Genomic DNA, 12,011 nt, shown 5'->3' with positions numbered 1-12,011 from the left:
TGAGAAGCTGAAAGATGGACCAGGGGTTACTACTGATTTAGTAAACCCAAAGAAGCTGATTACAGGTCGGCAGTGAGGACAATCTAGAACCAACCTAACTTCATCACAGAATTCTGAAGAAACTCAAGAACAGGAAGCCCTGGGTACCTCTGGAACTGGGGTGTGGAGAGGTTAAGCAGGATGTTTAAGCAGGATCTCTGGACTGGGGGACACCAGGAAGAGGTGAGGACAGTAGCAGCTACCCCAAACAGGTAATTCTATGAATGTATACAATCCCAATACTGAAAGCAATGGCCCCCACCACCTTTGATCCTCTTGGTTCCCAGAACACTGGCACCTAAACCCTTATCTTTCCAGGTAGAGGACTGGAAAAAGTCAGATTGGTTAGAGTCTGACATGCACAAAAGCAGAGAGGTGGTGTGGTCTTTACTCTCCATGAAGTGAGTTGGCACTACAAGTCTTGTTATCACAAGAGAGTGATATCATGAGAGGAAGAGAAAAGAGATGTGCACACTCAAGGTGTATTTTAAGTTCAGTGGCAGTAAACACATTGTGCAGTCATCACCACCAGCCATGTCCAGAATTCTTCTCATCTTCCTCAACCAAAATCTGTCTTCATTAAACACTAACTCCCCACTCCCCCTTTCCTTAGATCCTGACAACTTTCTATCTCTGTGAATTTGACTGCTTTAGGTATTTCATGTAAGTGTAGCCATATAGCATTTGTCTTTTTGTGTCTGGCTTCTTTCACTGAACATAATGTTTTCAAGGTTCACTCATATTGTAGCATATGTCAGCATTTCCTTCTTTTTAAAGGCTGAATAATATTCAATTGTATGGAAAGATCACCCTTGTCTGTCCATTCATCTGTCAACAGAAAGTTTGGTTGCTTCTGCATTCCAGCTATTGTGAATAATGTGGCTATGATCATGGCTGTGAAAATATCAAGGTATTTTTTTAACATTTAGCATTTGTACAGTATGGTTCCCAGGAAGCCTTGATTACAGCAGCAACAACAAAAAAGACAAGTCTTTTGGCAATTCTGGGTTGTCCCAATGTTGCCAAGGATACAGAATGCAGCTGGGTGGCCAAGGATCTGGTGTTGACTTGTAGCTCCTCCTCTGTGAGTGTACTTTTGGTGCTATTGTACACCTAAGTTTCAGTTTCTTACTCTGTAAACTGGGTCCCTCTTTGCCACCCACCCAGAGGTGTTGAGGCCTCACATGGGCTAATACCTGCAAGAGCCTTGTAAATTCAAAGTGTGGCATTCATGTGGATGCTGCTGCTTCCTAAGGGAGGTAGCAAGGGATCCCTAGTGCAAGGGTAGGGGAGCTGGGGTTGGGTATGGGCAGGTGACTGAAGCCTTAGAAGGAACGGTGGGAATCTTTCTGGGAGCAGGACCCTGGGGCACAAAGAGCTTTGAGGTCTGCAATACCAATTGAAGAAGTTGTGCAGATTGAAATGCCAAAAACAATCAATTATCTTAATTGTTCCATAGCTAGCTTGTTCCTTTATCTCTTAAATAAAATAACCTGATAAATATGCACTTATGATAATTGGGACCAAAATCCAATAGTATCCAGAGGACAAATGCAATTAGCAGCCTCATAAAGGGGTCTCTGTATGACATGATGATATTTTCCTTTTTGGAAATAAGGACTTTGTAGCCAAGCTGCCTTTGCCTGTGCTCTGCTACAGAATTCTGTCATCTGGCAGATGTCCTCTCTCCTCAGTGAAGGGTGTGGAGTCAAAGCTATGTGTCTGGAGGGAATAGGATGTGTACTTGGCCTTGTCCTGCACTCTTTTCTATTTTCTTTCCTTCAATTAAAAAAAATTAGCTGCTCCTTTACTGCCTAAAGACGGTTGGAGGTTTTGGAAACTGAAATAGGTGAACGAAGCCCAGTTCTCTCATTTCCTTCCCTGGCAGGGAACAGAAGGGTGTTGGCAGAGGCTATTTATTTCTTGCAAGCAGCTGCCCAGCCCAGTCCTGGCTACACACTCTCAGTGTGATGATGCCAGCTTCACCAGGTGCTGGACATTCAGCCTGGGCTCACGGGTCATGTGCCCATGTCCAGGGCTAGCCTCTGGCTTTCTTGGTGAGTTTGGGCAAGTGCTTCGCTCTCAGGACCTCACTTTCTTTATCTCCCTGGAGCTGGTGAGTTCTGAACCCATGCTCCACACCTTTCCCAACAGCCTTTCAGGCTAAATTGTCTCCAACCTGTTTTCTCCTTCCCTCATATTTATAATAACTCTAAGGGGTAAGCATGACTATCCCATTTGAAGAGGGGGAAAGGGGAGCTTTGAGGTCTAAGGTCACCAACAGGGTCATCCAAAGGCTAAGTGACTGCATGCACTAAGATTGGACTGCAGGGCTCCAATCTTCCTCTCCCGACTTGGGTCCCTCTTGCCCCACTGTGCCCCTTCCCTGGATGAGAACATGGCAGATAAGGGCTGTTGAGGCAGAGCTCCTATGCACATGTATTTAAGCAAAAATAACAAAAGAGCTTGTTTTCTTCTTCTTTGCAAAGCCCTCTGTCCAATATGTTCATTTTCTTTATAGTCTCCAAGAATTGATGCTTAATGAATGGAAACTGGTCCTGCCTTCCCCTCACATTTACCTTAGATGTGACATCTCTGTGGCCTGCATCTCTCAACAAAGCTTTTCCTTTTCCTATGAATTGGTAAAAGGTTTAAGCCTGCAGTCAGTGCTTTCCTCCCCTAGTACACAGAGGAGAGACTTTGAAGTCCTGCCCCAGGTCTCTGCTCACACTAGCTTGTCCCCAAATGTTCTGTATGGTCCTGTGCTCACAGTTATCCCCAATGCAGGGAGCTCAGAGTAGTGGTGATGCTTCTGTGATATGCCTCCTGGGTTCTTTCAGTCCCTGGGGGCATTGTGTCTGATGGACACACATTATAACCTGAACCTTAGTTCCATCCTAGCCTAGGAGAGCTCCAGGTTGGGCCTAGGTCCATTCTCCCTTGATGTGTGCATGAGTGGGGGGTTAAACTGGGGCAGGTGAGGAGTGAGGGGATCCCTCACTGTGCTGTTCTGTAGTGAGTGGTTAATTACTCCATGCATGTATAGCCCTTATTAAAGTCAATTCATTTTGAGATAAATGAGTGTGCAGGGAAGGGCTTCCACCCTAGAAGATGGACTTTCATTGCAAGATTGTGGGGAAGCCATGTTATTCCTCTGTTTGTTCACCCTCAAAAATGGGGGCAGGTAGTATCCTAACCACCTCATGGAGACTTAAGAATGGTCTAATAAGCCACTAATCAACTAGGTGTGAACTGGCTTTGCAACTCCTAGATCTGATTCCAAAGTGCAGCCTTCCCCCTCGTGCTTTGTGTGGTGGCTTGAAGTTCTCATCACTGGACTCAGTGACAAGTGATTCTCCCAATCCAGGGTCACCCTATCTTCAGGTGCCAAGCATGCTCAATGCCCTATCACTGTTGTGCCTTGGAGCCCATCTCTTTTGCTTTAGGTTCTTGATCTTTCTTGATTTCTTACAAAACTCTGAAGCTAGCTAATTGACATTTACCCACTTGTTTTCACATTAAACACATACTCTGAAACCATTGTCAATCCTCCAGGATCCTAGCATGCCTGTTTGCAAGACTTTCTCCTATTTCTGAATGTTAAAGATCTCTTTAGCCCATCTTTTCCTCCCCTCCCCTCCTTGCTCTTTCTCCATTTATCTGTTTTCCTTTTATTTAGAGATTTTTGCTTCCTCTATGCAACGATTTCTTTTCACCTTTTCTCTTTTATTCTTTCCCATTTCCTTTTCTAAAATAATTATAATGATTACCTTTCTTCTAATTCTTTTCTTGTTAGAGGAAAAAAGATAAAATATTTTTCTTGTACATTTGATATCTGAGTGTTTTTCATACCATCTTTCTGAACTTTTATTTTTCATGAGTTGTACACAGGAGTTCCATATTTCCATACAGTTTTGAAGGTGTATTTCTAATTGTCTTGTACTCTCCATGGTAACTAAAAACCACAGACTGGAAACTGGAAATTTATGAATGGTACTGGCTTGGGCTAAAACAACAAATCAAGCTTCTCAGATTAGTTTGAAAAATGACCTGTTTTGGCATGCAGTTGCAAAAGGTATGGGTTGCTTTTTCTCCTGTTTTGTTTTTTAAATAAAGTAACAAATGCTTATTATAGAGCACTTGAAAAACAGGGAAGCATAGGACCAAAACCATCTGTAGTTTCACCTCTCAAAAGCAACCACAGATATCAATACTTTGCATTTCCCTTGTGGGTCACTATTTAAAAGAATCTGTGACAAATCCACAAGACTGTAACTCGGTGCTGTAGAAATCATGTCTTATCAGTGATGTCTTAACAGTTCTCATCAGTGAAGAGCAGATTGAGAGGGAGAAATGTTGAGTTCAATTTTGGATATGTTGAGTCTAAGAAATCTATGGCACACCCAAGCAGAGATTCCAGTAGGTAATGGAATCTATGAGCCTGAATCTCAAGATGGAGATTCAGTGCATAGAGTCATTGATGCCATGGGATACTCAGGTCTCCCATAATCGGGGAAAAAAAGAGTCAACAGCACTCTGAGAGACAGATATTTAGAAAGAAGTGTAAGGACTTATAAAGGAGACTGATAAAAATTTGGAGGAAAACTAGGAACATAGTTTTATGAAGACAAAGGAGGAAAGAGTTGTTTCAAGAATAAGGAAGTGGTCAAGAATATTAAGTGCCACAAAATTTAAGGCCTTCAGTATGTTCATTTGACTTTTTCAGTTGGGAACTATAAATGAGAGTAATGTTAGTAGAATAATAAGAGTGCCTTACTACAGTGGGTTAGAAAGTGAATGGTGGCAACACACAATTAGAAAATATAATTTAAAAATAGCCATTTACAATAGCAACAGAAATTATAAGGTGTTTATATACAAGTCTATGACAGTGTTTGCAAGATACTTATAGATAAAATTCTACAACATTGTTTAAAGAACCATAAAAAATGACCTAAGTAATGGGAAGATACACGATCCTACTGGATACAAAAATTAATATCATAAAGATGATAATTTTCCAGATTTACTCTATATATCCAATGTACTTTCAGTTTTTTGTGGTACATGAGGAGCTAAGTTTTAAAATTCATGCAGAAGAGCAAAGGGCCAAAAATAAACAACAAAATGTTGAAGAATAAAATAAGGTGGGAGATTTTCCCTACCAAATATCAAGGCATATTATTAAGTCATATGACAATGTGATATTACACAGGGATAGACAAATAGAACAATGGTACAGCATAATGAGCTCAGACATTGATCCACACATGTATGAAAACCTGACATACAACAGAGAGAGCACTACCAGTCACTGAGGAAATGAATAACTATTTAATAAATGATACTGGGAAAATTGGTTATGTACATAAAAACAAATACAAGTATAAATGTATACATCTAGGGGCGCCTGGGTGGCTCAGTGGGTTGAGCGTCCGACTTCAGCTCAGGTCACGATCTCACGGTCCGTGAGTTCGAGCCCCGCATCAGGCTCTGGGCTGATGGCTCGGAGCCTGGAGCCTGCTTTGGATTCTGTGTCTCCCTCTCTCTCTGCCCCTCCCCCGTTCATGCTCTGTCTCTCTCTGTCTCAAAAATAAATAAACGTTAAAAAAAATTTTTTTTAAAAAATAATAAATAAATTTAAAAAATGTATACATCTATACCTCAAACCAAGTACAAAAATAAATCCTGGTGGGCTAAGTCATAAATATGAAAAATAAATTTTAAACTTCTATGATAAAATATAAGGGAATATCATAAGCAGCCTCAAATTAAAGAAGGGATTCTCAATCATGTTGCAAAAACACAAACCATAAACGGAAAGGTTAATAATTTTTTACCATGTTAGAAATATGATAAAATATCTACTCAACAAAAGACATCATAAATAGAATGAAAATAAAAGGCACAAACAGGAAGAAGATATGTATAATGCATATAAATTTATAAATATTTATGTCTAGAATTAATAAATAACTCATAATATCAATAAGAAAATGATAAATAACTAAAGGGATATGAATGTTAACAGGCATGTACCAATAGTAGAAACTTAATGGCTAATGAGCTTATAAAAATATGTTCAACCTTACTAGTAATCAGAGAAATGCAAAGTAAAATAACAATAAAAGACCATTTCACACTTGTATAATGGACACAAACTTAAAAGTCTGATAATGCTGAGTATCTCAAGGAGGTGGAGGAACAGAAATTCTCATGAACAGAGCTGCTCAGAGCAGAAAATGGTACCATCTAGCAAAACAGTGTGACAATAGCTGCTGAAGCTGAAAATAAACACATTGTAATTCCAGGTCTAGGAAAGAAATATCCTAGAAAATCACTTTCCCACAGTTCACAAGGAGACTTTGTATGTGAATTTTCATTGCAACCTTTTCTGTTATGGCAAAATATTGGAAAGAAGAAACAGAGTAGTAGATAAATATGTTGAGGAATATTCATAAAACAATAAAAATAAATGGAAAATAGGGTACATGTATCAACATGAAAAATCATAATAACATTTGCAAAGGCTAGAGTGTACTGCCATTTACATAAACTTTAAAAGCTTACAACAAAATATTATATATAGTTTATAGACATGTCATCTTGTAGTAAAATGAGAAAAACACACATGGGAACAATGAAAAACAACTAGATCTTAATTATTCCCACCACAAAAAGGAAATTATAAATATGATTGTGTGACATCATACAGGCACTAACTGTGGCTACATTGGCAACTGTATTATAATATATAAATGTACATATCAACATGTACACCTTGAATTTATATTATATTATATTATATTATATTTCAATTTGAAAAAATAAGATTGTGGTTAAGTCTAAGGAGAGAGAATTAGAGTGAGGAAGGGATTCCCAGTGTTTCAACTGGATCTTCAATATTTTGTGTCTTAAAGAAGGATCTGAAGCTAATATGTTAAAATCGTAGGATCTGAAAAAGTGAAATGGTGGGTACATGGATATTTTTGGTGTATTTCTCCCTATTTTTCTCCATACCTAAAATATTTTACAATTTTTAAAAAGTTAAGAAAGTCAAGGGGCACTTGGGTGGCTCAGGTGGTTAAGCATCTATTGGTTTTGGCTCAGGTCACTATTTCACAGTTTGTGAGTTCGAGCCCTGCATTGGGTTCTGTGCTGACAATGAGGAGCCTGCTTGGGATTCTCTCTCTCTCTCTCTCTCTCTCTCTCTCTGTCCCTCCCCTGCTTGTTCACTCTGTCTCAAAATAAATAAATAAACTTTAAAAATTAAAAAAAAAAGAGTGTTGAGTAGTGGGAGATAATTTACAAAAACAAATTAAATTTGGGAATTAAAAATAGAAGAATTTATGGGAATTAAAAATAGAAGAATTTAGACTTAATTGTGTAGGAAATGGGAGGTCATGTAAGGTGCTAAGATCAGAGTTCTTTAAAAAGAGTCCCATAAGAAGAGGCTACTGCAGGGGTACCTGGGTGGCTCAGTTGGTTAAGCATCCGACTTCAGCTCAGGTCATGATCTCACAGTTTGTGAGTTCGAGCCCTGCGTCGGGATCTGTGCTGACAGCTTGCCCAGAGCCTGGACCCTGCTCTGGATTCTGTCTCCCTTTCTCTCTGCTTGTCCCCTGCTCATACTCTGTCTCTGTCTCTCTCCAAAATAAATAAACATTAAAAAAGTTTTTAAAGAAGAGACTACTGCAATATAGTTATGAGATGATGAAGGCCTGAGCATGAGCAGAGCCATTGAGGTTGCAGAAGAGAGTATGATGAATTTGGGAGACACTGAAGATATAAGAAATGGGATTTGGCTTCCAAAGCAGACCCAAGAGAGCCTGCCAAAACTTTTTACATCTTGAAAACCTTAGCAGAGAGTGAGGGAGAAAACATTGTCATAAATTATGGAACCAAGCCCTGTGTCTCTGGTAGTTGCAGTAATAAAAAGGAATATTTATTGAATAGCTCAGTTTTAGTCTGGCAATTTATTATACAGAAGCAGGAAGAAGAAAAACACATGCTTCTTCCACTGCACAGGTAAGAGGCCCTGCAAACAGCCTAAGAACAGAGTGAGCTACCCATCTTCTCCTGAGTAAGTTTCCAGAGTGAGCACACCCAGAAATCACTTTCATGTGGGGAGGAACACCTGAAAGAAAACATTGGACAAAATAACTGGTTCTTCTTCTTGCTACTTACCTACCCAGGGAACGACATTGGTTGTAATTTCTCTTTTCGAATACTTTAGATTTCAGTACTTCTTTTTTTTTATTTTTTTAATGTTTATTTTATTTTTTGAGAGACAGAGACAGAGACAGAGCATGATCACAGGAGGGGCAGAGAGAGAGGAAGACACAGAATCTGAAGCAGGTTTCAGGCTCCCAGCTGTCATCACAGAGCCCAATGTGGGGCTCAAACTCACGAGCCTTTGAGCAGTGAGAACATGACCTGAACCAAAGTCAGCACTCAACCAAGCCACCCAGGTGCCTCTAGATTTCAGTATTTCATAATTACTAGGTTGCTGTACTAGTCCAAACTAGCATCAGCCTAGAAGACAATGCAGCTCCTTTCTAGGGCCAGTGCTGCATGACATGATTTGTAAGCATTCTTGCACAATTTTGTGATGGGCGAGGGTTTTGTGAATACTTTTGAGACCAAGCATCAGATTAGCTTATTTGAAGTGACTTGTCTTTATTTCCCAGGTTTTGACGATCCTTGTTTTTACACCACCACCACCATTGTCCTGATGGAGATGCAAAGGTCTAGAGATACACTGTGGTCTCTCCTAGGTCACAGAGTGAGTTAATGGATATACCAGTACTAGAAACTGGGTACCCCAACTCCGCATCCAATCCTCAGTTCACCAAGCACACTATCTCCCCCTTATGTCCTTTATTGTAACTCTTCAAGGGAGGACAACAAAGTATCCTAATGTAGGGCATGACTTATCTAATAACAAGTCATAAATTAAACAGTGACAGGAAGTGATGGCAAGTCAACAGGGGCCATATAGCTAGCCAGTTCTCCTGGTGGTGGAAACAGGAAGGTTTGGGACACAAAGGAGGTCTAGAAATAACATGGTCTCCCTTGGGAAGGACCTTCAAGGAATATCTGAAACTGGTTCAAACACAATTAAAATTCCAAGTGTCTTTTTCTATTCCTTTCTTCATTCCCTCCTTCTTCTGACCATTCAGTGATGGTTTGGTAGGCACCTACAGAAAGTAAGTTTTGTATGACTTGTAATGTGCTGTCCTTGGAAGATCTAAATTTAAATCACTTCTTTCATCACACCTATTAACAAATAGCAATTGTTTTATGTATTTGACTGGTTACTTGCTTTTGTGCATCTCCTCATTGCCATCCTTATCCCACCTTCATAGCTGCCCTGCATTATACACACCCTTGGCTGTAAGCTTCATAAAGACAGGTACTATGATCTGTCTTGTCTGCCACTGTAGCCTCAGAACATAGAACAGGTCTGGCACATAATAAGTGCTCATCACATGATGTAACTAAATGATAGAAATGACTCCCCAAATTATATTTTTAAATGTTTTATCTTGAAGTAAAGACTTACTAGTGTCCAATGTGCACCAAGAGAAGTCACATAAAGACCCCTGAGATTTAAGCTTTCTGAGTAAATACCTGTACTGAAATCAAATGGGTTCTGCTATAACTGAAGAACAGTATTTTACAGATGCATTTTATTTTTTTAATGTTTATATATTTATTTTGAAAGAGAGGGAGAGCATGAGAAGAGGAGATGGGCAGAGGGGGAGAGAGAGAATCCAAAGTAGGCTCTGCACTGTCAGTTCAGGGCCCGACACAGGGCTTGATTGCACAAACCATGAGATCATGACCTGAAGTGAAATCAAGAGTCGGATGCTTAACCAACTGAGTCACCCAGGAGCCCCAGATGCATTTTATATAAAACCTTCTATTTTCTGTTAGCAGTAGCCATCTTATAGAAGGTTCAAAAGGTTAGGCAAAACATTGGGAGAAAACATTGTGATGGGCTGAGATCTGCAGAAAAAACTGAAAGAGGTGTCTGTAAGAAAGAAAACGAACAAAAACCTCTTGTCAAAAAGCTAGGAGATAAGGGGATAAAAACTCACCATTCCACAGTGTAATGATGATATAAACTTGAGACCCTGAGACCCACAACTGGGGCTCCTGGCTCTTTGAGCATCAGATCTAAGGGTCAGTTTTCTTCAGAGTGCCTTATCCCTAGTCGATGGGGCACTACTGAGATTCTCTGGGCCAGTTTCACCAGACCACATTTCCAGCCACCTCCATGTGAGCTGGGAAAAAGTGGAGAGCAAAGGTGAAGGCTTAGTAACATGGCTAACAAACAACAGAGTAACAGCACATAAGCACACATACCCATACCCACACCCCAAACTCTCCTGGAATACCCAAGATAAGAGAGGATTGAGAGGAAGTTACTTAGTGTTATGGTGGTTAAACTCATCAGCCAATTCATTCAATTATGCATGCATTCATTCACTCCAAACTATATATTGAACATTGGAGATGCAGAGATAAATTAAATCAATTTATTAGCTCTCCCTAGGTGGGGTATGGGGGAACTTTACAGAACAAGTAAACTAACATGATATGATAGAGATTTTTAGACCGTTGGGAGAAAAACAATTATTTATACAGAGAAGGTGATATTTGGTCAAGACCTTGAAAGGTGAACAGGAGGTAAACAGGAAGGGCGTAAAGGGCATTGTAATCACAGGCAACAGCATGAGCAAAGACACAAAAGCATTAAAGTAACATGACAATGCTATTCAGAGAAAGGGCGTGGCCAACACAATCAAAACTTGGTGTTTGTAGCATAGAGCAGTGGGAGGTAAAACTAGAACCTTTGGGTGGGAGAGATCAAATTCGAAAGACCTTTGAATAGAAGGCTAAGAACTTTGAAATTTATTATGGAGGAAAATGGGGGAGCCATCAAAGCTTTAACGTATCCATATTCTAAGAATAGCCTGGTGTTATGTAATTGGTGATAACTGGTGGATAGTTGATATGCAGAAGAGTATGGAGATGGAAGACCAGTGGGAAGCAATACCAGAGAGAGGTAATGAGGCTAGGACTAGGTGCTAGGGAGGATGGAGAGAAGAGGCAAGTCCAGGCCATATTTAGAAGGTTAGACATAGAGAAAAACTTGGACTTAGGGTTCTGGTTTGTCAGATCTTGTCTAAGCCTGTTTGGATTTCAAGTACCTGCCTCAATGCCAAGCACTGAGTAGGACCTTCCTAAATATTTGTCTAATGGATGAATGAGTTAATACATAATGGTGGCCTTTGCTAGAACAATCTGAGAATGGAAGAGATGAAAGTCAGAGTGCATGAATGAAGACGGGAGGGGGAGGTGAAGAAGTGAAGCTCATTCCTGCTGCCTCAGCCCTGACTTTGTATTGACCTGTGGTTTCCATAAGAAACATTATATAGGACTGATTTTTCCCATTTGAGTACAGGAAGATTTGCAGTTCAGCTTTGCTGCCTCCTCTTCTCTGCAATATGCTTGGCCCTATTGCCCACTTCAGCTGCTCATACACTTACACATTTCTGAAGTTCAGTATTTGAGATCATTTTCCCCAATAGCCCAATTCTTCTGCATTTTACATTTTTTAAATTGAGGTAAAATTGACATAAAACATTATATTCATTTCAGGTATAAAACATTCAAACATTCAATATTTTTACATATTGGGAAATGATCACCACAATAGGTCTAGTTAAGTTCTGTCACCTTACATAGGTACAAAAAAAGTTTTTCTTGTGATGAGAACTTTTAAGATCTACTTTCTTAGTAACTTTCAAATATGCAACACAGTATTATTAACTATGGCCACTATGCTGTACTTTATATCCCTGGGACTTAACTTTTTTTGTAACTGGAAGTTTGTACCTTTTGACCACCTTCACCCATTTCACCCAGTGCCACCACCACCCCCATCCCCCAGACCACCAATG

Source organism: Panthera tigris, chromosome X, assembly GCF_018350195.1.
Source record: "Panthera tigris isolate Pti1 chromosome X, P.tigris_Pti1_mat1.1, whole genome shotgun sequence".
In the NCBI taxonomy this organism is placed as follows: Eukaryota; Metazoa; Chordata; class Mammalia; order Carnivora; family Felidae; genus Panthera; species Panthera tigris.
The sequence above is the reverse complement of the archived record's forward strand: the minus strand, read 5'-3'. Positions refer to the sequence as shown.